A 26,889-nucleotide genomic window follows, 5' to 3' on the forward strand; every position below is an offset into this window, starting at 1 on the left:
TTAGGGGTCAAGTGGCTGTTGCGTTGTATGCTGGGTTTTGATTGTTGCAACTTGTTAGGTTGGTTGTTGCAACTCGCTGGGTTGGTTGCCCGCTTGAATCCCCTGGGGCTGCTCCGTTTTGGTTTTAGGGACTGGGACTTGGGGGCGTTGGTTGCTTTGACCTTGGTTCTGTCCATACCCCCGAGTTCCTCAGTTGGATTGGTTTGCCCTGCTCCTCTTTTTCCCTGCTGACAGCTCACAAACGTCTTAGGGTTTTGGAGTGTGGGCGGGATTTAGTTGGGGATAAGACATGGGCGGCTCCAGGGGCTGCCCCATTCGATGCAAGGCTGGAGGCCTTTGAGCCTGATCCTCCCCCCAAGGCTTCTGGGTCTAACCAGCAGGCCCCCTTCTTTGATGCCTTTTCCTTTTCTTCAAGGGTGGAGGGCATGGAGGATGGCTCTGCCCTGTAGCCTGGATCTGAGGCTTCTAGGGCTGGGGGGGGGAGTCGGCCTGGGATGCTTGGGCCCCGTTCGATCCTGCCTAAGTTTCGGTGCCCTCAGGGTGGGGTTTTGCTGTTGCAGGGTTTGGGATTTTCGTATCCCCCTTCCCTGTACGAGTTTGATATGGGTTTGACTTCCTCCCCAAGGTTCATTTTTGGGTTCCTGTGTTCTGTGGCTTCGCCTTACCAGAGGTTTTCCACCTCTCAGATTTCCGCTGCAAAGGTTCCGGAGGCCGTGGGTACATACCTGTGAGACCCAGACTTTGCCTCTCTCTTTTGAGTTCGGTTCCTTTTTCCTGTATTGGGTGCATTATGAGGTTCTGGCATCTTCCTGGCTTGCAGACTGCCCTTTCTTTTTGCTTGGGACGTAGCACAGGCTCTGTCGTACCCGCACGCTGGATTAGCGGGAACTTACTACGGTATTTCAGGTTTATCTGGGGGGCACTTTTGAGCACCTCAATGCGTGCCTTTACACCCCTGTGCTTCCTCGTGAGGTTGGTTTGCTCCAGTTGCGCACCCTGGTCCCTTCCCTTTCAGCTGCCTTGGTTGCAGAGGATCTTCGTGCTTGCGGACATCTGGCCATGGTCCTGCTTTTCTTTTCCCTTCTTGAGCTGTCCTCAGACTGGCTTGTTGAAGATGTGGAGGCGCTTAGGGCTGGGGCGTCATCTGGGGACATTGGGCTCGGCTGCTAGGGCGTCGGCGGCACTGCTGAAACTGTATGCTCCTATCCTCCGGGAGGCAGTGTGTCTGCGTCGTGTGTCCGCAGGCCGTCCGTGCTCTCTATTGATTCAGCTTGGGCCCTGGCTTTTAAGTTTTTGTCTCCTTTCTGTCCGTTATTGTTCTCGGATTTGGTTGTTTCTCAGTTTTTGCAGGCAGCTTCTGCTAGTTGCCGTCCTCTTTCCTATTTGTTGGTGATCTGGGGTGGGCTTTCTCGCGCTTCCCAGAAAGGTCGTGCCAGGTGTTACGGCCAGCTTGAGCCAGTAACCGGGTTCTTTCTGTTAATGTGTCCTTTAACCTCTTCTGTGATCCTACCCCAAGTCAATGGTAAGGTCTCAAGAACTGGCAGTGGCAAGAACTAGTGCAAAGAATAAGGGGGAGGGGATAAACAATACGCAAGTACACCATCACCAATATATTATTACCTTCAATTACACCTTCACCAATATATATACTGTATTATATATCCAAGTATAACTACACATATTTTCACTGTGTCGCTTCACTCAAAACACTTAATAGATCTGCAGTGTTCATCAAGTCCCAGCGAGTCCACTATCTTCACATATACGTCGTCCACTCTCAATGGCAATCACCGGCGAGTTCACCTGCAATATGGGCCAGTCCACACATCGTATCGTCATGATGTCCCAATACCCCCATACCTGCTCTCCAGAAACACACTGGCAGAGGGCTTCAGCAACAAGCTGACAGGGGTCACAAATAATCACGTACAAGGCTAGCTAACACTCTGGCAGAAGTCTCTAGCAACCAACTAGCAGCACTTCTCATCAAACGAACACTACTGTCGTCTCGTAACTCCTCTTGACCCAATCCTAGGTATGTCGGTCCATACAACACTACATAAGTCCAGCAGCTAACACACTGCGTCTACCAATGGCGGCCACTTTGTCCTCTCACAGGGCCAAGTCAGGGGTTCGGGGGGCCAGATTCACGAAGCAGTTATGCAAGTATAGTACTTACGAACTTGTACATCTTTTCTCAATTTTTGGTGGCTTTGTTTACAATTACTAAACAGTTAATGAGCTCCATAGCACCAGGAGGCTGTTTCTAACAATAACAACAGTTGATTAGAAAATTTTCATGCGTGTAAACTGTTTAATAAATGTAGCCAAAGCCGTCAAAGATTGAGGAAAGATATACACGTTCGTAAGTACTTGCGTAACTGCTTTGTGAATCTGGCCCCTGGACTGCCCAAGGTGAACTGCCCTCCTCAGCACGATTGCCTTCTTATGTCACTTCTGTGAACACAAATGTCATTAGCTAGACAGACAATATACTGGGTGACCTTAGAATAACACTCTTCACAGGGGAACTGAAATTGTAATTGAATTCACAACCTAGATGGTGTTGATATCATTATGCCACCCACCAGAGGTCATCATCATCGACCTCATCTCCTAACTGAGGTATGAAACAGGAGCCTTTCACCGATGCCACATCACCGCCAACAGATAGTGTTGCCTGTTAGGCGTCTGCATCTCGCCTAATACCTGGGAGTTGGAGAGAAGGTCCATAGATGGCGCTGAAATTGCCACTCCCCCACTCCGGCAATGGTGTTGATACTTTAACACCAAGGTTCAGGTCTCTGCAGGTCGAGGTGGGCCCTTGGTACCAGCTTCTGTGCTGGTGCCTCCACTGGAGCCATGTTCGTCTGGTTGGTGGGGTGGTCGCTCTACACGTAAGTCAGCGTGGTCAAAACCACAACATCCCTCGGGTGGGTTTCCCGCCTGTTTCCAGTACTGAAACGGGACTGCGCGGACCACCGGTTCATTCTGGACTTGTCCCGTCTGAACCCGTGGGTTTTGTGCCCCTCCTTCCAGATGACGACTTTGTCCCAGGTCTGTCTTCTCTTGGAGGGGGGGGCCACTTGGATAGTGTCCCTGGACCTCAAGGATGCTTATTGGCACGTCCCGGTTCATCCAGGGTTCTGGGACTGGCTCGGTTTTGTCGTGGGGCATCATGGTTACCTCTTTCGTTGTCTTCCCTTCAGGTTGAATCTGGCACCTCGTGTTTTCACACACCTTACTCGGGTCGCTGTGACCCGCCTGCATCTGCTAGGTGTTCGGGTGCTGGCCTACCTCGACGACTGGCTGGTTTGGGCTCCCAGCCAGTCCGCGTGTCTGCTCGCCAGGGATTTGGTTCTTTCCCAGCTCGCCGAGTTCAGGTTCTTGATGAACTGGAGGAAGTCCCATCTGGTTCCCTCTCAGGTTCGGTCTTGGCTGGGTCTGGTTTAGGACGCTCGCACTGCTTCCTTGTCTTTACCTCCGGCGGCTCTGTTGCGAGTGTGGTCCCGCCTTTGCCTGTTTTTGAGGGGTTCCTGGGTCACGAGGCGGTTGCTTGAGAATTTGTGTGGGAGCCTGAACTTTGCCATGATGGTCTACCCGCTGGGTCGGGTGTGGCTTCGTTGGCTGTTCTGGTTACTTTGGGGACGGCCCTTCCTCCTCTCTCGCAATCATTGAGTTCGGCCTCTGGGGGCTTTGTGTCGGTTATTGCATCGCCGGCTTCCTCTTCGTTTTTTGGGGGGTTCGGTGCCTTGGCACCTTCCCAAGCCCTCACTCGATGTGTACACGGACGCGTCGTCTCTTGGCTGGGGTTTTTGTGACCAGTGCTCACCAGGCCGACCAGGAGCGGTGGGATCCGTCCTTCCGTTGGGATCACAGCACGGTCCGGGAGTTTGCGGCGGTGGGGATGTCGCTCCGGAGGGTTCGAGTCGCTCGCGGATCGACGATCTGGCTCCATTTAGACAGCTCCCTGGTGGTTCATTGCCTGAACCGCGGGGGTTTGATGCAGTCCTTGACTCTTTGGGCTGGTCGCTTCGGGTGACTCATCTGCTGAGTTCTTGGAGTTTGGTTCTCCTGGCGGTTCACGTCCGGGGGTGTCCAACGTCCTGGCGGACGGCCTGTCCTGGTTCTTTCCCCTTTCCACAGAATAGATGGTCGACGCCGACTCCTTCAGTTGGCTGTGCCGACGCAACCCGTTCTCGCAAATTTAATAAGTCAATATTGACTTATTAAATATGTGCATAGGTGACATACTTAACATAATAGATACCCTTAAAAAGATTCATAGAAAACACCGACCTTACCTAACCTTGTTAGTATCTTAAGATAAGCATCTTATTGCTTCGTAATTACAATTATTACCTAACCTATAATAGGTATAGGTTAAGTAATAATTGTAATTACGAAGCAATAAGATGCTTATCTTAAGATACTAACAAGGTTAGGTAAGGTCTGTGTTTTCTATGAATCTTTTTAAGGGTATCTATTATGTTTAGTATATCACCTATGCACGTGGTTAATAAGTCAATATTGACTTTACGAATTTGCGAGAACGGGTTGGCCGACGTTCGGGACTCCGGACATGGATCTCTTCGTGTCAGCGTGGTTGAGGCGTCTCCTGGTATTCTTGGCGCCCTTCCCCGACGGCGAGGCCGTCATCAACCGCCACAGCTAATATTGGTCATCACAGAGTGGTTAGATGCTCGAATTGTCAAGCTAACCCCACTCTTCTGTGGGTGACCCGGTGGTTCCCACTCCCCAAGTGGAACTTGCTAGGTCTTTGGTACATTCTCAACCTTTCATGTTTGACTTGCTTCATTCCTTGTTCAACTTTCCTCATGACCACAATAGCTCAAATCCACCTGGTGGTGTAGGCAAATTTCTGGATGGTGTCCCTAAATTTACAGGATGTCATTGGCATGTTCTTGTTCATTCCCAGTTCAATTTGATAAGATTTTGTGGTTGGGCATCAAGTTTACTGCTTTTGGGTTCTGTGATTTGCCTTGGCACTGGCTCCCTGGATGTTCACCAGGTTAGTGTATGCAGTGGTTTGTCACCTTCAGATCTTATGGATTCAAGTCTTAGCCTTTATCGATGGCTAGCTAGTTTGGGCTTTTAACTCCCCAGGTTTGCAATTCTGGTGAATTGGCAAAAGTCCCATTTGGTTCACTCGCAGGTTCAGACCTGGTCTGGGATTCTCGATTGGCATCCCTCTCCTTTCTGCCTGCATTCCTGCTATGGTTGGACGTGCATCTCTGGCTGGTGGTGTAGAGTCTCCAGGTCACTCGTCATTGGTTTGAGTGGCTTTGCATCTAACTCATTGCTAGTTCCTTCCTTCGTGGGAGGGGGGGGGGGTTTACTCTTCTGGCTCACCTCTGCCCCTTGTGAGTATAGCTTTTTAACTCATAATTTATAATTCATTGTGTCGGGGGGCACGCAGTCAGTCAATATACCTGTTACTTATATCTATTTCCCCCCCCCCCCATCCCCCGATAGGTCAAATTACAATACTGATGCCCCCGCAAGATGCAACCCCATAACAAACTGACTAACTCCTGAGTACTTACTTACTGCTAAGTGAACAGGGCCATTAGGTGATAGAAAATATATCCTGCCATTTCCGTCATGCCTGAGATTCTAACCCGGATTCTCGATTGCGAGTCGAGAATGAGCTCAACTGTACTACTGTATTGTTTTCCACATTGACAAAACAACAAGGAGCCACCAGAGCAGCCTGCTTAGAAATTGAGCAAGGAATGCGATGAAAGGGCTCTCCAGTATGTCCTTGGTGGCTCAGATTCTCACCTTCCTCTACAGGGACTTCGGTTATCAATCTTCTTTGCTAAGTAACTGACATGTGAAGAGGTAGGGGGTCGAGGATAAAGATATGCAGACCCCTCCCTACTGGAACTAATGATGTGAACTGCTTCATGACCTGGTGGTTTGTTCGTTTCATGGGTTCATTGTCTCGTTTTCTATGCTTTCTTTACCTTGCCGATTATATATTTTGGCTCACCACCCTTTCTTGTGGGCTTTTCTTGATTATAGTGATCTAGTATAACCTGCTCTTTGCACCTCTGTAGAAGGGAAGGGCTAGTTTTATGTCTCTGGTTCCTGGTAGTCTTACAATGACTTGCAAGGCATGGCATGTATTGAATTAGCTCTAGCTATCTAGGTAGCTAACAAGAAGCCACCAAGAACCCACCAGAAATAGGTATTTCATTACATTGCTGTTTTTTCCTGGAGAAAACTGGCTCCCTGAAGCTATCTTGCTGGGATGGCTCCCATCTAGTAGGTCACATTAGCCTTGGAGTTTTGTTTTGCCTACTGGGAACCAGAGCAGACCTACTCTCTGGCCCCTTCACAGAGGTGCAGAGAGCAGGTGATACTTCTCCACCCTCAGGGAAAGCATCCAGAAAGTCGTTGAACCAATACAGATCACTGCTGGGGTTCAAAGGGACTTAAGCCTCAAAAACTGCCAAGCAAACTCCCCCAACTATGTAAACAAATTATCCAATCTCTCAAAACAAATCAAAATGAGCTCTTTAACACTTCCCAACTCTCCATTCCCTTTGGTCTTCCACACCAGTTCTGTCACTGTTGTGGGTATGTGGGAACATCTGCTGTAGGCGGATTATCTAAGTACCTGTATAATTACCCAAGTGTAGTTACAGGATGAGAGCTTTGCTTGAGGTGTCCCGTTTTCCCGGCACTCTGTCATATAATGCTTTGAAACTATATACTGACGGTTGTGGCCTCCACCATCTGTCTAATTATCTAATTTGTGTGTGTGTGTGTGTGTTTGGGTTTTGCTATTTGCAGAAAACGGTAATAAAACTAAGTGCCATTATAATAATGTTGAAGGATTCTTGTAATATTCACTCATTTGGGTTTGCTGGAAGCAGTAGATTAAATATTTGTGATATGTTTCCAAATATTTTCTTAAAATATATAATAAATAGCTTTAACTCTTAAATTGCTCAGCATAAGGGGCAGGGAAGCAAAAATATTTGAATTATGTAAAATTACTTAAAAATGTTCAACAAATCTCCAACTTATTGCCTTCAGCATCATGAAACTTTCATCAAAATATTTTCAGAAGTTGATTTTAGACTAATTTGTTAAAAAGAAAATATTTTGTTGATAAAGAGAACAATTTCTATTAGCTTGAACTGAATGATAATGCAGTAATAAAGAGATGCAAGCACCTGTCTGATGCACAAAGAAGAATAGAACTAAGAAGTGTCCACAAAGTTAAATTTTGTTAAATACTGTATCATATAAATACATTTCCCAATGTTAATATCTGTTACTTTCATCAATATCCCACCAATTTTTTCTGGGGGGGAGCCCCTTCGACTCCCTGGAGCTTACTAGGCTGATATGCTAATGCCAGACTTTGGCATCAGTCATGTGTATGGAGTTTTGTGAGCCTACCGGGGACCGTGAGCCAGAAGCTGGCCCCCTCAGAGAGGCATGGGTGGGGGGGGGGGCAATGGCCTATAGAAACCCCCGTGTGATTGGAAGCATTCTATGTCTGCCATCGACCGGGCCAGGCACCCATAAAGGTAAGCATCCCAAAACAAACCCCTATTCTGATGAAAATTTTGCTACCAAAAGCCAAACAAGTGGATAGAACTCCCCTAAAAGAAACGAGCAAACAAGCATGACGTCACTCGTCGCCGCGCCGCTGTCTGCGCAGCTCCCCTCTTCCAGGTAGAGGGAAGGGGGAGCCCCAGACCCCCACGCTGGGTATCCACCCTTCAGTTCTAAGGCTGATGCTAGAGGTGGAGGTGCTTGGCTCCAGAGTTTCCAGCACTGTGCTTTGAGTGTGGTGGTTATCTTTCAGGGGTGCGTGAGTCAGGAGTTATTCTTCAGTACTCTGGCTGCATGCACCTACGGTTATCGTCCTTAGGTGCCCTGTAAGTACTGCCCTTGGAGCTTGGGGCCACCTTCCACAAGTTCCTCGGGGCCTGCCTCTGCTGGGCTGTATTACTGCTCGGTTTTTCGGCCTCCCTTTGGGTGCTTGGGGGTTTTGTCTTCCTTGTTTATCTTAGGGTAAGAGGTAGTTTGCAATGATGCGGGGCACAGGGTTTGGAGCAGCTTGTTTTCACCATTGACAGCGGCCGGCTCTGTTCCTTGGGGTGCATTGTCCTCTTGCGGGGTTTTGTTCTTCTTTATGTTTTTGCCTTGTGGGGGGTCTGCCTTGTATGCCCCTTTGTGCCTGACCTGTGCACGGTTCTTTTCTGGTGGTGCCCCCTGCTAGGTCCCCGTGAGTGTACACGTCCCTGAGGTTCAGCTTTTAGAAAGTTGCTTGGTATTTGTGGGCGCCAGTTAGCAGTACCCTGCCTGTGATTACCTGGGCGTGAGTCCTTAAACGCTCAGGACCCTGGAAAACCCTTAGGGGGCACGTGGGTCTGATGGATGTCCCCGGAGTCCCCTTCTCGCTTTGTGCGAGTTCGAGGGTTGCTCGGTCCCCTTGACTCTGGGTGACCCCTCACGGTTTTTACCTCATCACACTGCCTGTTGGGTCGGTGACACTTTTGACCCGGAGTCCGGCGAGTTCTGTTGCTTGCTGGTGACTCAGTTTACCAAATCTCATGATGACGATCTACGTGTTCAGGCAACACAGGCGTTGCATGTGCACTTTAGGTTGTTGCAACACGCCAGGTTGGTTGCTCACCCGGATGCCCCGAGGCTGCCCCGTTTTGCCTATAATGACTCGGACTTGGGGGTGGGGGCGCTTCGACCTTGGTTCAGTCCGCGTCCCCTCTTTCTTCCTCTGTTGTGGTTTGTTCTGTTCCCCCCCCCCCCCTCCTGTTTCCGATTCAGAAGCATCTAAGAGTTTTGGAGTCGGGGCAGGGTTTAGGTGGTCTTGGGTCTCAGGTGGTCTCGGGGGATGCCCCTTCTGGTGTGGCGACAGAGGCATTTGACTCCTATCTCCCTGCCAAAGCCTCTGGGTCTGACCAGTGGGCCCCCCCTTCTGTTCAGCTTACTCGGCTGTGCCGGTCTTTTCTTTACGGGCCAGTGCTCTGGAGGATGACTCAGCCCTGGGTCCCGAGGAGGGGAATCCTGGAGCTGGGGAGGGGCTGACTTGGGGCCGTTGGGACCCGCTGGACCCCGCCGGGGTTTTTTCTACCCTCGGAGCGGGGCTTATTTTTACAAGGAATGGGGTTCTCTTTTTACCCCTCTGTGTATGAGTTGGATTTGGTGTCTGCCCCTCTCTGGGTTCGGTTTCGTGTTCGCACAGGTGTGTCAGTTCCGTTTTTCCAGAGGTTTTCGGCTAACCGCATCCAACCGTCTGCAGTGCGGGCGGCCCTGGCGGCTTACTTCCTGCGTGACCCGGATTATGCCTCGGTGATGGATCCGTCGTTTTTTAGCTTTGGGACTTCGTTATCTTTCTGGGTCCGTTGTGAGGTTCCGGAGTCGTCCTGGCGGACTGTCCTGTATTCACTGTGGAGGCTGGGCATTCTTTCTGTCGTTCCCGCATGCTTGAGTGGCGTGAGGTTTTGACGGTGGTTCAGGTTTTCCTGAACCACCGTCGTGGTTCTCATTCCTGAACCTTGAGCAGGAATGGAATGAGGGTTCTCATTCCATTCCATCAGGTGCTCATTCCTGAACCTTGAGCACCTCAGTGAGTGTTTGTTTGCTCCTGCCCTTTCCCGGGATGTTGGCGTTCTGCAGCTCTAGTTACAGGTTCCCTCCCTTTCGGCTGTGCAAGTGGCTTAGGATTTGCGCGCCCGGGGCCTCCTGGCTTTGGCGTTGCATTCTTTTCCCTCCTGGAGCTGTCTTCGGACTGACTTGGGGAGGATGTGGGGGCACTCGGGGCCGTTCCGGGAGTCCAGTGGCTTGGGCACGGTGGCTCGCGCTTCGGCTGCCTTGTTGAAGCTGTTTGCGCCGGTCTTGCAGGATGTGGTTTCCCTGTTTTGCGCTTCCCAGCTCGCATGTTGGCAGGCGGTGCTTGCCTCCTCTCTGGAATCAGCCTTTGCCCTGGCTCTTCGGTGGTCTTCGCCTTTTTTGTCCTCTGCTTTTTGCGCCTTTGGCCGTGGCGCGCAGTATATTCAGGCTGCTTCAGCCAGTTGCCGTCCCATTTCTGACCTGTTGATTCTCCGGGGGTCCGGGGGGGGGGGCCTTCCCTGAGGGTTTGGGGCAGGGCTCGGGGTTCCACAGGTGCCAGTTTCGGGTTCGGTTCCACTTTCGGACCTGCCTTCGTCTGGTCAGTGCGGTGTTCGCTCTGTGCGAGGTTTTGGGTCTCGTAAGGGCACTGGCCCGTTCGTGGTTCGCCTCATTGACGAGGTGATGGGGGGAGGCTTGTGCTGTTCGCTCACGCCTGGTCCTATGATTTGTGAGCGTTCGAGTCGTTTCCTTCGGTCTGCAGGGGCATTGGGCGGCCCCTTTCCCTTCGGGGGGTTCAGGGCTGGCTGGGCAGACCTCTTCTCCTGCTCTCCGTTGAGTTGTCTTGGAGTGGGTTTGCTTGGGCATCGTCGAAACGTCGTCGTCCCTCAGGTGGGTTCCCATCTGTTACCAGTCCCGAAACGGGACTGTGTGGACCTGCAGTTCATTCTGGACTTATCACGTCTGAACTCCTGGGTTTATTGCCCCTCCTTTAGGTTGACTACGCTGTCCCAGGTTGGTGTCCTTGGACCTCCGGGATGCTTATTGGCACGTCCGATTCATCCGGAGTTCAAGGACTGGCTCTGTTTTGTTGTGAGGCATCAGGGTTACCGCTCTCATTGTCTCCCGTTCGGGTTGAATCTGGCACCTCGCGTGTTCACACGCCTTACACAGGTCGTCGTGGCCCGTCTGCGTCTTTTCGATGTTCGGGTGTTGGCCTACCTCGACGACTGGCTGGTCTCAGCTCCCAGTCAGTTTTCTTGTCTGTTAGCCAGGGATTTGATTCTTTTTCTTTCCCAGCTCGCCGGGTTCGGGTTCTTGGTGATCTGGAGGAAGTCCCATCTAGTTTCCCCCCCCCCCCCTCAGGTTTGGACATGGCTGGGTCTTGTGTGGGATTCTCGGATCGCTTTCTTGTTTTCAGGCACTGCTTGCTCTGTGTCCGAACCCGGAGGTTTTCCGTGGCTCCGCCTGTTTCTGCAGATCAGACTGATGTGTCACGTGGCTGGTTCAATCTTCTCGAGTCTTCGCGTATGGTTTTTTTACTCGGGTTTATCATCATCTCTATGGATGATCAGGTGGCTTCCTTGTTAGTGTCCCACCTGCGGACTTCTTCTTGTCGGCAGCATGAAGTTTCCTGTCGGTCCTTTCGTTTCTTTTTGCGTCTTCATCGTTCTGCTTTGCTGTCTGTTAGGGGTGTGTTGTCCTTTCTCTTTGGTTGTTCCAGGACCGTCATCTTATGCCTAACACTGTCGCCTCGTATTGTGTGGCGCTGGCAGAGCCGCTTCTGCTTGCTTTCGGTATTGATGTTACGTCTGCGCCGTTTCGCAAGCTGTCTCATGCATTGTTTCACCTCCGGCCTGCTCATGCGCCGGTTGAGCCGTCCTGATCTTTGGGACAGAGTGCTCTCTTTTCTTTCTTCTCAGTTTGTTGTGGCCCCTTCGGTTCAGGAATTGTTTTTCGAAGGCTCTATTTCCTTTTGGCATTAGCCTCTGGGGGTTGGAACAGTGAGCTTCATACTCTCCTCCGGCGCAAGGGTTTCTGCTCCTTCAGTCGTGGCAATAGGTTTGTTCGTTTGCAGCCAACTCCTTCTTTTCTGGCAAGGAATGAGACTGCTGCTTTCCAGAGGGGTCCTTGGGTTGTTGATGCTTAGTTGATTAGGCCGGGGGTGCATCATATTTTGTGTCCGGTTGCGGCCCTCCGCCGTTATTTGCGCGCTATGGCTTCTGTGTTCGGGGACGCACTTTGGGTTGATCCGGTTTCCCTTCTTCCCTGTTCGCGGGTGCGGGTCTCCCAGGTCGTCCGCATTAAGGCTAACTAGCCTGCAGTCTATCCCTGTGCCCATGACGTTCGCAAGTTCGCTGCTCTTGCCGTCGTCTTTGGCAACATGTCCTGGGCTGACATTCGGGCGCGGGGATCCCCATTTCACCTTCTGGGGAGGGGGAAGCTGCGTAGACAGCGGCGCAGCGTGTGATGTCATGCTCAATTGCTTGTTTCTTTTAGGGGAGTTCTATCCACTTGTTCGGCTTTTGGTAGCAAAATTTACTCCAAAATAGGGGGTTTGTTTTGGGATGCTTACCTTTCTGGGTGCCTGACTCGGTCGATGGCAAACATAGAATGCTTCCAACTACACGGGGGTTTCTATAGGCCATTGCTCCCCATGCCTCTCCGAGGGGGCTAGGTTCTGGCTCGTGGTCCCTGGTAGGCCCACAGAACTCCATACACATGACTGATGCCAAAGTGTGACATTAGCATATCAGCCTAGTAAGCTGGGAGCCTCTGGGTCTCACCCAGAAAATGGCATTTCATTACATTCAACACTGGTATTTTTTCTGAGAAATAGTTTTTCCTGGGGGAAACCCGTCAGCTCCCCGGAGCTATCCAGGCTGAATGGATATGTGTAACATTCTGGCATCACTCAATATACTTGGAGTTCTTGCTTACTGGAAACCACGAGCCAAAACTTGGACCCCCCATCAAGAGGGGTACAAGGAGCAATAGCCTGTAGAAACCCCTGAGTGAATGGGAGCACTCTATGTCTGCCATCGACAGGATCTGGCACCCAGAAAGGTAGGCACCCCAAAACAAACCACCTATTATGGTGAAACTATTGGTACTGAAAGCTGAACGAGTGGACTGAAGTCTCCAAGCAAAAATTAGCAAATGAGCATGACGTCATCTTGTAGCTGCGCTGCTGTCTGCGCAACCCCCCCTCTCCCTGGGAGGGGGAACGGGGAGCCTCAGACCCCCACACTGACAATTCACCCTTCGATTCTCAGGCTGATGTTCTACCGACGTGGTCTTGTGCCTCTGGCTCCAGTGATTTGTCTCAGGATTCTGTGCCTTGTGGCGTGGACTGTCTCTACTGATGGTGTGCAAGCCAGGAGTAATATTCTTCGGTACTCAGGCTGCATGTGTCTAGGGCCACCTTCCGTGGGTGCCCTGTAAGTACTACCCTTGGGGCTTGGGGCCACCTTCCACAAGTCATCTCGAGATCTAACTCCCGCTGTGTCTTTTACTACTCGGTACTTAGCCATCCTTGAGTCAACTGAGGTCTTTGTTGCCTGTGTTTGCCTCTGAGTAGGGGGAAGCTTTCATCACTGGTAGGGGTACGGGGTACTGCACAGCTAGTTTTCATCTCTTACAGTGGCCGGCTCTGTTCCACCTAGATATGTTGACCTCTTGCGGGGTTTTGCTCGTTTTTGTTTTTCTGCCTAGTGAGGGAGGTCTGCCTTGATGGTTGCCCCTTTTGTGTTGGGGTGTATATATCTATCATTATATCTATAATCAATTTTTGTGTGGTTGGTAGTACAGTGGTACCTCGGAATGCGAGTGTCCCTGTATGCGAGTTTTTCGGAAGACGAGTGTCCCTGTATGCGAGTTTTTCGGAAGACGAGCAGGATTTCCTCGGAAAATATGTCTCGGAAGGCGAGGGTAACCTCGGGACGCGAGTTTGTTGATACGTGTACAGGCCGACTGGCTCGTGGTGGCATGGCGATCGCGCCTCAGTTTACCAGTGTCTCGTGTCCAGTGACTATCCCACCCGAATTCTTCACAAGGATTTACAGTTTTTTATCGGGTTTTTGGCCATTTGAGCATAAAAGTTGTCATTATATATCTTGCCATGGGTCTCAAGAAAGCCATTGGTAAGGTTCAACCTAAGAAAATAGCTGTGAGTAGAGGCAGTAGAGGATGTCCCTTCTTGATTAAGAAAATGTGTGAAGTATGGGAAGAACTGCAAAGTTTTGTTGAAAAAACTCACCCAGATAAAGCTGTAGCAGGCCGTTGCATTGACCTTTTAAATGATAATGTGATGTCTTACTACAGACAAGTGTAAAAATGTAGGAAAAAACAAGTGTCATTAGACAAATTCTTAGTAAAACAAGCAAGTCCTAGTGGTATGCAGGCAAAATGTGCCAGAGTGTGCATACCAGTGAAGTCCTCACTGCCTGATGTGAGAATGGAAGGGGACTTCCCTTCCAAACAGTAACTCCTCTCTTCCTCCCACCTCCTCACCATCTTCCATACGCCTACAGCATTCAACAGCAAGGTAAGTAATAACTTGAACATAGTTTTGTAGGTTTATTTCGATGAATTAGGTATAAAAATTTAGTTTGATGTGGGGTTTTTGGGGTAGTCAGGAACGGATTAATTCATTTCCCTTTATTTCTTATGGGGAAATTAGCTTCGGAATGCGAGTTTTCGGAATACGAGGCGTCTCCAGGAACCAATTAAACTCTTAAACTGAGGTATGCCTGTACTCCTTGCTAGGCCCCCGTGAGTGGACACATCCCAGGGATTTAGCTATTAGCAGATTGTTTGGTGGTCTTGGGCACCGGTTCGCAGTACCCTACCTGGGCTTCCCTTAGCATGTTAATTAACACTTTCGCCTGGGCATGACGCAGCATTGCGTCATCCGTTTACTGTCGGTAATGCCGGGGATGACGCAGCATTGCGTTATCCACTTTAAATAAGCCCCAAAAATCAGGTTTTTATCCGATTTTTTGGGGACTGGTTTTAAAATGCGCGCCGATGTCTTCCCATTTTCTTTGTTGCTCCTCGTGGCCCGCAGGCGGCTCGGCACATGCCGTGGGCCCATTGTTTTCGCTCCACTGTTGTGACCAATGTCGCCTCCCCTCGCATCTCAAACGTGTGAACATTTCGGCTTTTTTCCGTGGCTATACTTCTTACTGCGGCTTTAGAAACTATCTACACTTACTCCACGATGGATAGTGATCATGAACAAGGCTCTTCCAGGAAGAAAATTGCGAAAGAAAGGCTTGAAAAGGGCGGGAATTGGGAGTGTAGCTGGAAGGCGTCTGAGCGCTCACTCGCGGCTAACGCATGGCCCGGCTTCAACTCGGCGGTTGGAGCGTGACCAGGTTTTTTATTTTATATGCTAATGTTCCTCTAGAGAATTCTATTGCGAACCCATTGAGACCAAAATGAAAGACCTAGGACGAAAATTGGGGTGACCAGAGTGAAAATAGTGAAAACATTTTATCGCGTGTGCTCGCTCCTGGGTAACTCGTTCGCACTTTCTCTGTTTGCTGCGGGTAATTAGCCGGGCTTTTGGAGTTTATATGCATTTAGTGCTGTAGAGAATTCTATTGCGAACACAATGATACCAAATTTAATCTCTTAGGACGAGAATTAAGGTGACAAAGTTGAAGAGAGTATACACTTTTCAGAATTTACGCGCGCTCCCGTGACACCCTGGACTCAAATCGCACAGTTGAGGGGTGGCGCGCGGGGTACGCCAAAGTATTAATAAGGCTAAGGACCCTGGGGAAACCCCGCGGGAGCTTCGTGGTCTTATGGATGTGACCCTTAAGTTCCCTCTCACTTCGTGCAAGTCGGAAGGTTGCTCTGTTCCCCTTGTCTCTGGGGGGACAATCGCCGGTTATGCCTGCACCATGCTGCCTGTTGAGTCGGTGATTCTATTGACCTGGGGTCATGCGACATTGTTTCCTGTACGTGCTCCAGTTCACCCAAGCTACTGATCATGATATGAGTGTGCAGGCAGCAGCTGCGTTTCATGCTAGGTTTAGGTTGCTGCAATGCAGTAGGTTAGTTGCTTCCCCTGGATGCCCCGAGACTGCCCAGTTTTTGTTTTAGGGACCCAGACTTGGGGGTGGGAGTCACTTCGACTCTGGTTCCGTCCTCCCTCCCTTGTCCTTTCCCTTCTGTTGTCCATCCGGTTCCTCAGCCCTTGCTTCTGGCTTAAAAGCATCTGTATGTTTTGGAGTCAGGGGCAGGATTTAGTTGGTGTTAAGACTCGGGCAGTCTTGGATGAGTCTCCTTCCGGGGTGGCGACGGAGGCATTCGAGCCTAGTCCTCCTGCCGGAGCTTCTGTGTCTGACCAGTGGGCCCCTTTCTTTCCTTCTTTTTCGGCTGTACCTGCCTTTTCTTTAGAGGTGGGGCGTGTGGAGGATGGCTCGGCTCCGGATCCTCGGGGTGAGTTTCCTGGGGTGGGAAAGGGGTTGACTTGGGGGCCTTGAGGCCCTGTTGGACCCTGCTTGGGTTTTTGTACCTTCGGAGTGGGGCTTGGTGTTACAAGCTTGGTACTTGCGGCTTGGTGTTATGTGTGGGGTTCTCTTTTGCTCCCTCCTTGTACGGGTTGGATTTGGCGTTTACCCCTCCCCGGGGTTCGGTTCCGTAACCATGACAGTTCTTCAGTTCCATCTTTCCAAAGGTTTCCAGCTTCCCGATTTCAGTTACAGTGGGTGCGGGAAGCCCTTGCAGCTTACGTCCTGCGCAACACGAATTTTGCTTTCGTGATGGATCTGTGTTCCTTCGTGTATGAACCCAAGTGTCCTTACTGGGTTCATTACGAATTTCCGGAGTCGTCCTGGTTAGCAGACTGCTCTTTGTTTTCTTTGGCGGCGTGGCATACGTTCTATCAGTCCCGCACGCTTGAGTGGCGGGAGGCTCAGACGGCATTGCAGGATTTCCCGGGGGGCGCATTTGAGCAGCTCAGTGCGTGCTTGTTCGCCCCTGCCCTTCCGCGAGATGTTGGTGTGATGCAGCGTAATGTGCAGGTTCCTTTGTTTTTCGGTTGCATTGGTCGCAGAGGATTTGCGTACGCAGGGCCTGCTGTTCTTCTCTGTCCTTGAGCTGTCTTCGGATTGGCTAGCAGTGGATGTGGAGGAGCTTGGGGTTGCCTCTGGTTCTAGTGCGTTGTCTTCAGCGGCGCATGCGTCGTCTGCACCTGTTGAAGCTGTTTGCATTTTTTGCTTCTCGGCTTTGCGTGTCATCCGGGGATGCTCACTTCTTCCTTGGAATCCACTTGGGCCCTGCCTCTTAGATTGTCTTCGCCCTTTTATCCATTGCTGTTAGCAGAGTCTGCGGTGATGTACTATCTGCAGGCGGCTTCGGCTAGATTCCGTCCTATGTTGGAATTGTTGGTCATTCGGGGGGGGGGGAGGGGTTCGTGGGAAGGCCGTCCCGGCGGGGTCGTGCCAGGGCATGGGGTTCTTTCTCTCGTGGTAGGCCAGTGGTGTCAGGTTCGGTCCTGGTGCAGCTTTCGGTGCCATCTGTTTCTGTTCGGTGTGGGGATCGCCTTTTGCCTGTTTGGGTGCTCATAAGGTGTGTTGGCTCTTTCACGGTTCGTCCCATTGATGGGGAGGCTCACTTTGTTTGCTCGAGCCTGGTCCCACAATTCGTGGGCCTCTTGGGTCATTTCTTGCGGCCTATGGTGGCGTTGGGTGGCTCCTCCTCCTTCGGGGGGTTCGGGGATGACGGGGCAGGCTTCTCCTGTGCTCTGTCAAGATGTCTCAGAGTGTAATTACCTAAGTGTAGTTACAGGATGAGAGGTACGCTCGTGGTGTCACGTCTTCCCAGCACTCTTTGTCATATAACGCTTTGAAAGTACTGACGGTCTTGGCCTCCACCACCTTCTCACCTAGAAATTGAAGGGACGACGACGTTTCGGTCCGTCCTGGACCATTCTCAAGTCGATTGTGATCGACTTGAGAATGGTCCAGGACGGACCGAAACGTCGTCGTCCCTTCAATTTCTAGTGTGTGGTCTGGTCAACATACTTCAGCCACGTTATTGTGACTCATCGCCTGCATGTGAGTTTTCTTATATTTCTTCGGCATCTGTGTTTAGCTTGTTTAAATCTATAGCCTCTTGTTCTTGAAGTTCCAGGTCTCAGGAAATCTTCCCTGTTGATTTTATCAATTCCTGTTACTATTTTGTACATAGTGATCATATCACCTCCTTTTCTTCTGTCTTCTAGTTTTGGCCATTTTATTGCCTCTAACCTCTCCTCGTAGCTCTTGCCCTTCAGTTCTGGGAGCCACTTAGTAGCATGTCTTTGCACCTTTTCCAGTTTGTTGATGTGCTTCTTCAGATATGGGCAGCTACCTACCTACCTTGAGGTGCTTCCGGGGCTTAGTGTCCCCGCGGCCCGGTCGTTGACCAGGCCTCCTGGTTGCTGGACTGATCAACCAGGCTGTTAGACGCGGCTGCTCGCAGCCTGACGTATGAGTCACAGCCTGGTTGATCAGGTATCCTTTGGAGGTGCTTATCCAGTTCTCTCTTGAACACTGTGAGGGGTTTGCCAGTTATGCCCCTTATGTGTAGTGGAAGCGTGTTGAACAGTCTCGGGCCTCTGATGTTGATAGAGTTCTCTCTCAGAGTACCTGTTGCACCTCTGCTTTTCAACGGGGGTATTCTGCACATCCTGCCATGTCTTCTGGACTCATGTGGTGTTATTTCTGTGTGCAGGTTTGGGACCAGCCCCTCAATTATTTTCCATGTGTAAATTATTATGTATCTCTCGCCTGCGCTCAAGGGAGTCCAGATTTAGGCTCTTTAGTCGGTCCCAGTAATTTAGATGTTTTACTGAGTGGATTCTAGCAGTAAAGGATCTCTGCACACTCTCTAGGTCAGCAATTTCTCCAACTTTGAAAGGGGCTGTCATTGTGCAGCAGTACTCCACTCTAGAGAGCACAAGCGTTTTGAAAAGTATCATCATCGGTATAGCATCTCTAGTGTGAAAAGTTCTTGTTATCCAACCTGTCATTTTTCTTGCAGTTGTGACGGCTACTTTATTGTGTTCTTTAAAGGTAAGGTCTTCCGACATGAGTACACCCAGATCCTTTACATTGCCTTTTCGTTCTATGTTATGATTTGCCTGAGTTTTGTACGTGGTTTCTGTTTTTATATTTTCAATTTTTCCGTAGCGCATGAGCTGGAACTTATCCTCGTTAAACACCATATTATTTTCTGTAGCCCATAGAAAGACCTAATCTACATCTGACTGGAGGTTTGCCGTGTCCTCTATGTTGCCAACTCTCATGAAAATCCTAGTGTCATCTGCAAAGGATGATACAGTGCTATAGGTTGTGTTCTGGTCTATGTCCGATATGAGGATGAGAAAAAGTACTGGAGCAAGCACAGTACCCTGGGGGACTGAGCTCTTCACGGTTGATGGGCTGGATTTTATTTTGTTGACTATTACACATTGGGTTCTGTTAGTCAGGAAATTGTAGATCCATCTGCCTATTTTCCCGGTAATTCCTTTTGAACACATTTTATGTGCAATAACACCATGGTCACATTTATCAAAAGCTTTTGTGAAATCTGTGTAAATTACATCAGCGTTTTGTTTGTACGTTTTTTGTTTGGCACCACACAATCGCTGCATATTCTAGCTTTGGCCTAACAAAAGTCGTGAACAATTTCTTTAGTACATGTATATCACCATCCATGTATTTAAAAGCAATTCTGAAGTTAGAAAGCGTGGCATAGGCTCCTCGCACAATGTTCTTTATGTGGTCCTCAGGTGATAGTTTTCTATCTAGAACCACCCCTAGATCTCTTTCTTTATCAGAATTCTTTAAAGTTTTCTCACATAATATATAGGTTGTGTGGGGTCTACGTCTCCTATTCCACATTCCATAACATGGCATTTATTAACATTATATTCTATTTGCCAAGTGGTGCTCCGTATCCTTATTTTGTCTAGGTCATCTTGAAGGGCATGCCAATCATCTAAGTTTCTTATCCTTCCTATTATCTTAGCATCATCAGCAAACATGTTCATATAATTCTGTATACCAACTGGTAGATCATTTATGTAGACAATAAACATCACTGAAGAACTGAACCCTGTGGTATTCCACTTGTGACATTTCTCCAGTGTACATTGCCTACATTGCCTCTGATTACTGCCCTCATTTTTCTATCAGTCAGAAAATTTTTCATCCATGTTAGAAGCTTACCTGTCACCCCTCCAATATTTTCTAGTTTCCAGAACAACCTCTTATGTGGAACTCTGTTGAAAGCCTTTTTTAGGTCCAGATAGATGCAGTCAACCCAAACATCTCTTTCCTGTAAAATCTCTGTGGCTCAATCATAGAAACTGAGTAAATTCGATACACAGGATCTTCCAGATGGAAAACCATACTGTCTGTCTGATATTATATCATTTCTCTCTAGGTGTTCTACCCATTTAGTTTTGATTAGTTTTTCCAATACTTTCACTATTACACTTGTCAATGATACAGGTCTATAATTGTGGGGGTCTTCCCTGCTGCCACTTTTGTAGATTGGAACTATGTTAGCCTGTTTCCACACGTCTGCTACGATTCCTGTACACAGGGATGCCTGAAAGATCAGGTGAAGTGGAATGCTGAGCTCAGATGCACATTCTCTCAGAACCCATGGTGAAACGCCATCTGGACCAACTGCTTTGTTCTTACTTAGCTCCATTAGCATATTTTCCACTTCATCTCTAGACACCTCTATACGCTTTATGTTGTTCTCTGAAATTCTTATTGTGTCTGGTTCTCTGTAAATCTCATTTTGTACAAACTCACTTTGGAACTTTTCGTTTAATGTTTTACACATTTCCTTTTCATTTTCCGTGTATCTGTCCCCCATTTTCAGCCTCTGAATATTATCCTTTACCTGCAGCTTGCTTTTAATGAATTTATAGAAAAGGCCTGGGTCCGATTTACATTTGTGTGCTATACCGTTCTCAAAGTTCCTCTCTGCCGCTCGCCTTATTGACGTGTAGTTGTTTCTTGCCTCTTTGTATCGCTGGTATGTTTGGGGGTTTGGCCTCTTTCTATAATGATTCCATGCTTGTGTCTTTTGATCTCTGGCCCTCTTGCAATTTCTGTTGAACCAACCCTTTTTCCTAGGTCTGCATGTCTGTTTTGGTATGAATGTTTGTGTGCCTTCATCATATATTGTGCAAAATTTTGCATACATCTCATTTACTTCCGTGCCTAGCAACAAGTCTGTCCAATTAGTATACCCAAGAAAAAAATTTCTACGTTCCCCATAGCGTCCTCTCTTGAAATCGAGTTTAACAACTGTTTCACTGTCCCCATTCTCTATTAGATTATATCGCATAGCATATTTAATGTCCAAGAGGACATGATCACTCTTTCCCAAGGGAGGAAGGTACTGGATGTCAAATACCTCTTCTTCTTTCCTGGTGAATACTAGATCCAGTACTGATGAAACATCCCCTTCCCTCATTCTTGTGGCCTGCTTGACGTGTTGATACATGAATGTCTCCAAGATGAGGTTTACAAATCTGCCTGTCCAAATGTTCTCTGTTCTTGCCTCGTAGGCCTCCCAGTCTATTGCCTTAAAGTTGAAGTCCCACAGTACCAACAATCGGGATTTATCTTTGTCAGCTCTTACCATAATCTCTTTCATGACCATTATGAGGTCCTCTCGTTTGTCATCCAGTTCTTCCTTTGTCCATGTGTTGCTTGCTGGTGGGCTGTAGGCATTTAATATAATCAGCTTATCATCTTGATTCCAGAGCTGCAATGCCATTATGTCAATATCTCGAGGGTTTTCAAACATTAATTCTCTTACCTTTAGGTGTTCTTTCACCAACACAGCCACTTCTTCCCCCTTCCTAGTTTTCCTGTCACGTCTCCAAACTGAGTAGCCCCTTGGGAATACGACCTCATTTAAAATATTTTCTTCAAGTTTCGTCTCTGTTAATGCGACAATATCTGGGACTTTGAGCTGAATTATATCCTTCAACTCCAACATTTTCGATCTCACTCCATCTATGTTGGTATATACTATTTTCAGGAATATGTTCCCATTTCCTTTGTTCTTTACACCCACTTCATTTAATGATTTTGTTGCTTTGTCTTCATGTACCATTTCACAAGCTTTCCAGGTAGAAAAAAGAATTCCTTTCATCTTCATTTCTATCCCCATTCAGACGTTTTGCTTCAATGAGGTTCACTTTCAGCTTTTCTCTGTCCTTTTTTGAGAGGTCTTGTCTTATTGACCAAAGTTTGCCATCCTTATCACATTGCAATTTTCTGGTACTGTATTGCGAAGCATTTCTGTCATATACTGTACTTCATTCCATTAAACGTCACCCTTAAGGGGCGGTTCTTGTCTTTCTCATATTTACCTATCCTTCTAAAATCACTGACATGCTCCTTTGAATTTTGGCCTTCTCCTAATCCTACTATTTTTTCTATGATTTTCATCTCTTCTGCTGCTCGATCCACCCTAGATGGAATTTCCTCCTCTAAACATCCAAAAATTATTATGGACTTACTTCTATCTACAGTGCTTTGTGCCAGTTTACCATTGGTTACCAGTTCTTTCCTAATTGCTTGCCCAAGATCCGCTTTTTGTTTATCATTTCTGGTTTTGACTTCCAAACACACTTCCTTGATTGTCTCTTTCTCTTTTACAACTTGGGCATATGTCTCTCTTATTTCTTCTTTATACTTTTCTAGTTCTTTATTAACCTCCTCTTTGTGAGTTGTCAGTGAAGTTTCCAGTTGGAGGTCCTTGCCTAACTCTTATGTTAGCTCTCAGGCTCCCTTGGAGTTGTTCACCAAATGAGTCTATTTTCTTGTTTATTTCTTCAAAGTCATCACACTTCACTTTCCCACACCTCATTCTCTTTCACTAGTTCCTTGATTTGTTCCTCCTGATTTGTTACCTTGTCCATTAATGCAGTAATAATCTTACCTTGCTTGAGAATACTTCCTTTTAGAGTGCAAAGCTCACTCCTAAGAGCTCCATTGTCCTCTTCCAATTTAAGCACTTTTTCTTCATACTTCTTTTGCATATCCTCAATTATCTCTAACCTGCCAAGAACACCTCCTGTTCTTATATCTTGTGGTGAGAATCCTTTGAAACAATCATCTGTTGGTGTGTCTACATTCCCAGTGGTGGTGGCAGCAGCCATCTTTGTTTATTTTATTTGCTATTACACTTCCCTGAACCTTTATGTAACCTGGGACACCACGGTAGCCCTCAACCTGCTGCCAATACTTAGGTAATTTGATGTTAAAAGGAGCTTGCTGCAGTGTGACTCCCTGCCTCCTCCAGCAGGGTATATGTGGATATAGATTTCCAGTCAACCACTCCTGCCCCCTACAGTTAATTTTCGTTGGGACGGGAGGAGCTGAGAGCTCTGGCCTCTGGCCCTGAGCTGGCCCTGGCTACGAACTTTTAATTGTTCCTTTTCCATATGGACTTTTTCATTTAGGACAGTACGCGTCCTAAGTAGTTCTCCTCATGCATTACTCGGCTGCGCTTGTGTCATTCTGTCCTGCTGGAGCTGGTTACCCCCGATCCTGCGGGATGCGGTGTCCCTGTTTTCACTTCACATCTCACGTGTTGGCTGGTGGTGTTTGCTTTCTTGTTGGACGCCGCCTGGGCTCTGGCTTTTAGGTTTTCGTTGACATTTTGTTCTTATTTTTGTGCGGAGTCTGTGGTTGGGCAGTTTCTGCAAGCAGCTTCTTCTCATTGTCGTCCGTTTTCGAACTTGTTGGTTCTTTGGGGATCTGGGGAGGGTTCCTTCCGAACGGGGCTTCTCGCCTGAGTTGGTTATTTCCCGGCTCATCGGGTTCGGGTTCCTGGTGCCTTGGTGGACGTTGCATCTGATTCCTCGACAGCCTTGGTTTCCGGCGCTGCCTGCTCGGTGTCCGCACCCAGGGGTTTCCCCACGGTTCCGCCTCTTTCAGATGCTCGGTCCGGTCCATTACGGGGCTCGTTCGGTCTTCTCCTCGAGCCTTAGCGTCTGGTCATTTTGACTCGAGTCGATCACAATGTTTGGCGATCAGGTGGCTTCGTTGATGGTGTCCCCACTTAAGTGCTTCGTCTCGGCGATGGTATGGGGTTTCCTGGCAGTCCTTCCTTTTCTTTTTGTCTCTTTGTGGGTATATTGCACTTTTTGTTTCAATGGTCTTGTCCTTCTCTCGTGGTGGTTCAGGACCGTCATCTTGCCGCATACTGTCCCCTTGTCTTGTGCGGTACTGCGGAGCCTCTCCGAACTGCTTTCGGTTTTGATGTGCCTTCTGCACCATTTTGCATTTTTCTCTCTTCCCCTTGGTTTGTTGTGGTCCCTTCGGTTCAGGTTTGTTTCTTGGTTTTTGCTCCTTTGGGTTCTGGTGATTGGTTTGTTTGTTTGTGGCCGTCTCTTTTTTTTTTCTGGCGAGGTTGGAACGGCTGTTTTTCGGAGAGATCCCTGGGGTTGTTGATGCTTGTTTGGTTGGCTGGGGCTGCATCTTCTTGTGTCTGGGTGTGGCTCTCAGCTGTTGCCTGTGTAATTACCTAAGTGTCGCAGCCTCTGTGGTCCTGGAAGTGCATTGGGTTGACCCGAGTTCCCTTCGTCCCTGTTCTAGGGTTCAGGTCTCCCAGGTCGTTCAAGGGGTTATTTGGTGTTGCCAATTTTCTTGCTTTTGGGTTCGGGCGTGTGGTTTCCTCCTCTTGGGGCTGTCCCTCTTTGACAGAGGGACAAAGGTCCCTCTTTGGTACATGTGACGTCTTGCTCGTTTTCAATTGGGAAGTTCTGTCTTATCGTTAATCTATTTTCGTCATTTTAACCAGACTAGGGGTTTGTTTTGAGGCACTTACCTTTCTGGGTGCCTGGCTTGGTCGCTGGCAGACATAGGTCCAGGTCCTATCACGTTGGTTGTACTCTTCAAGTCACTGGTGTTGTCCTATCTCGAGTACTGCTCAGTACTGTACTCACTTTCCCCTTCAGAGCAGGAGAGATTGCTGAAACTGAGGGAATACAGAGAACATATACGGCACGCATAGACGCGATAAAGCACCTAAATTATTGGGATCGTCTCAAAGCTTTCCAAATGTACTCACTAGAAAGGAGACGAGAGAAATACCAAATAATATACACATGGAAAATATTGGAAGGCCAGGTCCCTAATCTATACAGTAAAATAACAACATACTGGAGTGAACGATATGGAAGAAAATGCAGAATAGAACCAGTGAAGAGCAGAGGTGCCATAGGCACAATCAGAGAACACTGTATAAACATCAGAGGTCCGCTGTTGTTCAACGTCTTCCCAGCGACCATCAGAAGTATTGTCGGAACAACCATGGACATCTTCAAGAGAAAACTAGACTGTTTTTTAAAAAACGTTCCGGACCAACCGGGCTGTGGTGGGTATGTGGGCCTGCGGGCCGCTCCAAGCAACAGCCTGGTGGACCAAACTCTCACAAGTCAAGCCTGGCCTCGGGCTGGACTTGGGGAGTAGAAGAACTCTCAAAACCCATCAACCAGGTATTAACCAGATCCCATGTGCGTTTCTATAGACCATTGCTCCTCTTGCCTCTCTGAATGTGCCAGGTTCTGGCTTGGTGTCCCCGGTAGGCCTAGAACTCCATTCACACTGATGCCAAAGTCTATTGATAGTATGCTGTACATATCTGCCTAGATAGCTCCGGGGAGCCTCCGGGTCTCACCCAGAAAATGGTGTTTCATTACATTCAACGCTGGGTTTTTTCTAAATTTTCCACATATTTCAAATGCCATATTGACTTTTTTTTTTTTTTTTACAGTAAACTGTACTGAAAACCTGTATTCTAATTTTGATGAAAATGAAGATCATATGATATTCTGAGAGCATAATAAAACTAAATGAACAATTGGTGATTGTTATGGCCACTATGAGTCTCAACCGGCTTCTTTGATGGTAAAACCAAACTTATAGTATCCGACCCCAAGTCGGTAGTACGCTTTCAAGAAAGTGGCTGTGTAGTGCATAAAAAAGAGGAGGGGATGAACAAAACACTGTTCCTTTCGTCAATGTATTTAATATCTTTCCACCACCGTTAAATATATATATGTACACCGTCACCATAAATATATAAAGAAACGATAGGCTATTACTACACCTATGTACAATCCTTTCGCTCTGGATATCAAACGTGTTCACATGCAGAGTTCATCAATCCCCAGTATTTCTTTACTGCCCAGTAGCGTATCTAACCTTACTGGGAAGAACACCGGCGAGTTCACCTATACGTGGGCCAGCCCACTGACAGTGTCATGAGGTGCCTGTACCCTAACGACCGCTCTCCAGCTACTTGCTGGCAGAGTACCTCAGCCACACACTGAGCGGGGTCACAAACCAATATAGGGGCGATCCCCTGGCAGGAGTCTCTAACGACCAGCTAGCAGCACTACTCAACAGGCACCTCCCTGTCGTCAGTCTCTCCCCTGAGCCGGTCCCAAAGGTACGCTGATCCTTTTCAACACTTAAGCACTTGCATCTACCACACTGCTTCATCGGCGGTGGCTTATTTGGTCGTTTCCATGACCCTGTAGGGAGACTGGACTGCCTAAGATGAACTGCCGTCTCCAGTACCGCTGCCCCCAGATGTCACCTCTGTGGACACAAAACGTCATCAATGACCTAGCCGGTACTGGCGAAACTAGGAAATACCACTAACCCACTAGGGAGTTGACATTGTGCTCTGTACGTCTTGATACGTCACCTCGCCAGAGGTCACTCACAACGACCCCTCTGGCTGACCAAGGCAGGAATCTTTAACCATTTGCAAGTTTTAGATAGCCACCACCAGATGGCAGTGTCCATATTACGTACGATTCCCGGGGAGTTCGGGTGCGGACTTGTAGATGGCGCCGGAACTGCCACTCTACCCCCTGACAAGGGTGACGAGTCCTTAACAGTGATATTTTATAATTTTTAATCTGATTTGAAAATCTGAAGTTTCAATTTTTAATTTTAAAATTATTTTTGATTTTCTTGTTTTCAAGTTACATTGGTGATCATTTAGACAAAGTTGGAGTATTTGCTAGTAGATTATGTACAAAAACTTTGAAAGCATATGGGAAAGTTTGAGAAACCTAACTCTTAGGCCATACATGTATGATTTGTGCCCTTTAAGGGTTAAATAAGAGTTTCATAAAGATAACTTGAATTGGTAATATGTTATCATAAATAATATATTTAATGTGATACTTTTTTTTGCTTAGCCAGTGAAACCGCCATG

At 48.2% G+C, this 26,889-nt stretch overlaps 1 protein-coding gene across 2 annotated transcripts in view; it reads left to right on the plus strand.

Annotated features, from left to right (window-relative positions):
* The window catches only part of LOC123756085 (uncharacterized), a 62,871-nt gene that overhangs the window by 27,133 nt on the left and 8,849 nt on the right, over positions 1 to 26,889 (plus strand). The gene's annotated exons all lie outside the window — the stretch shown is intronic.

This window comes from Procambarus clarkii, chromosome 36, assembly GCF_040958095.1.
Source record: "Procambarus clarkii isolate CNS0578487 chromosome 36, FALCON_Pclarkii_2.0, whole genome shotgun sequence".
Lineage (NCBI taxonomy): Eukaryota > Metazoa > Arthropoda > Malacostraca > Decapoda > Cambaridae > Procambarus > Procambarus clarkii.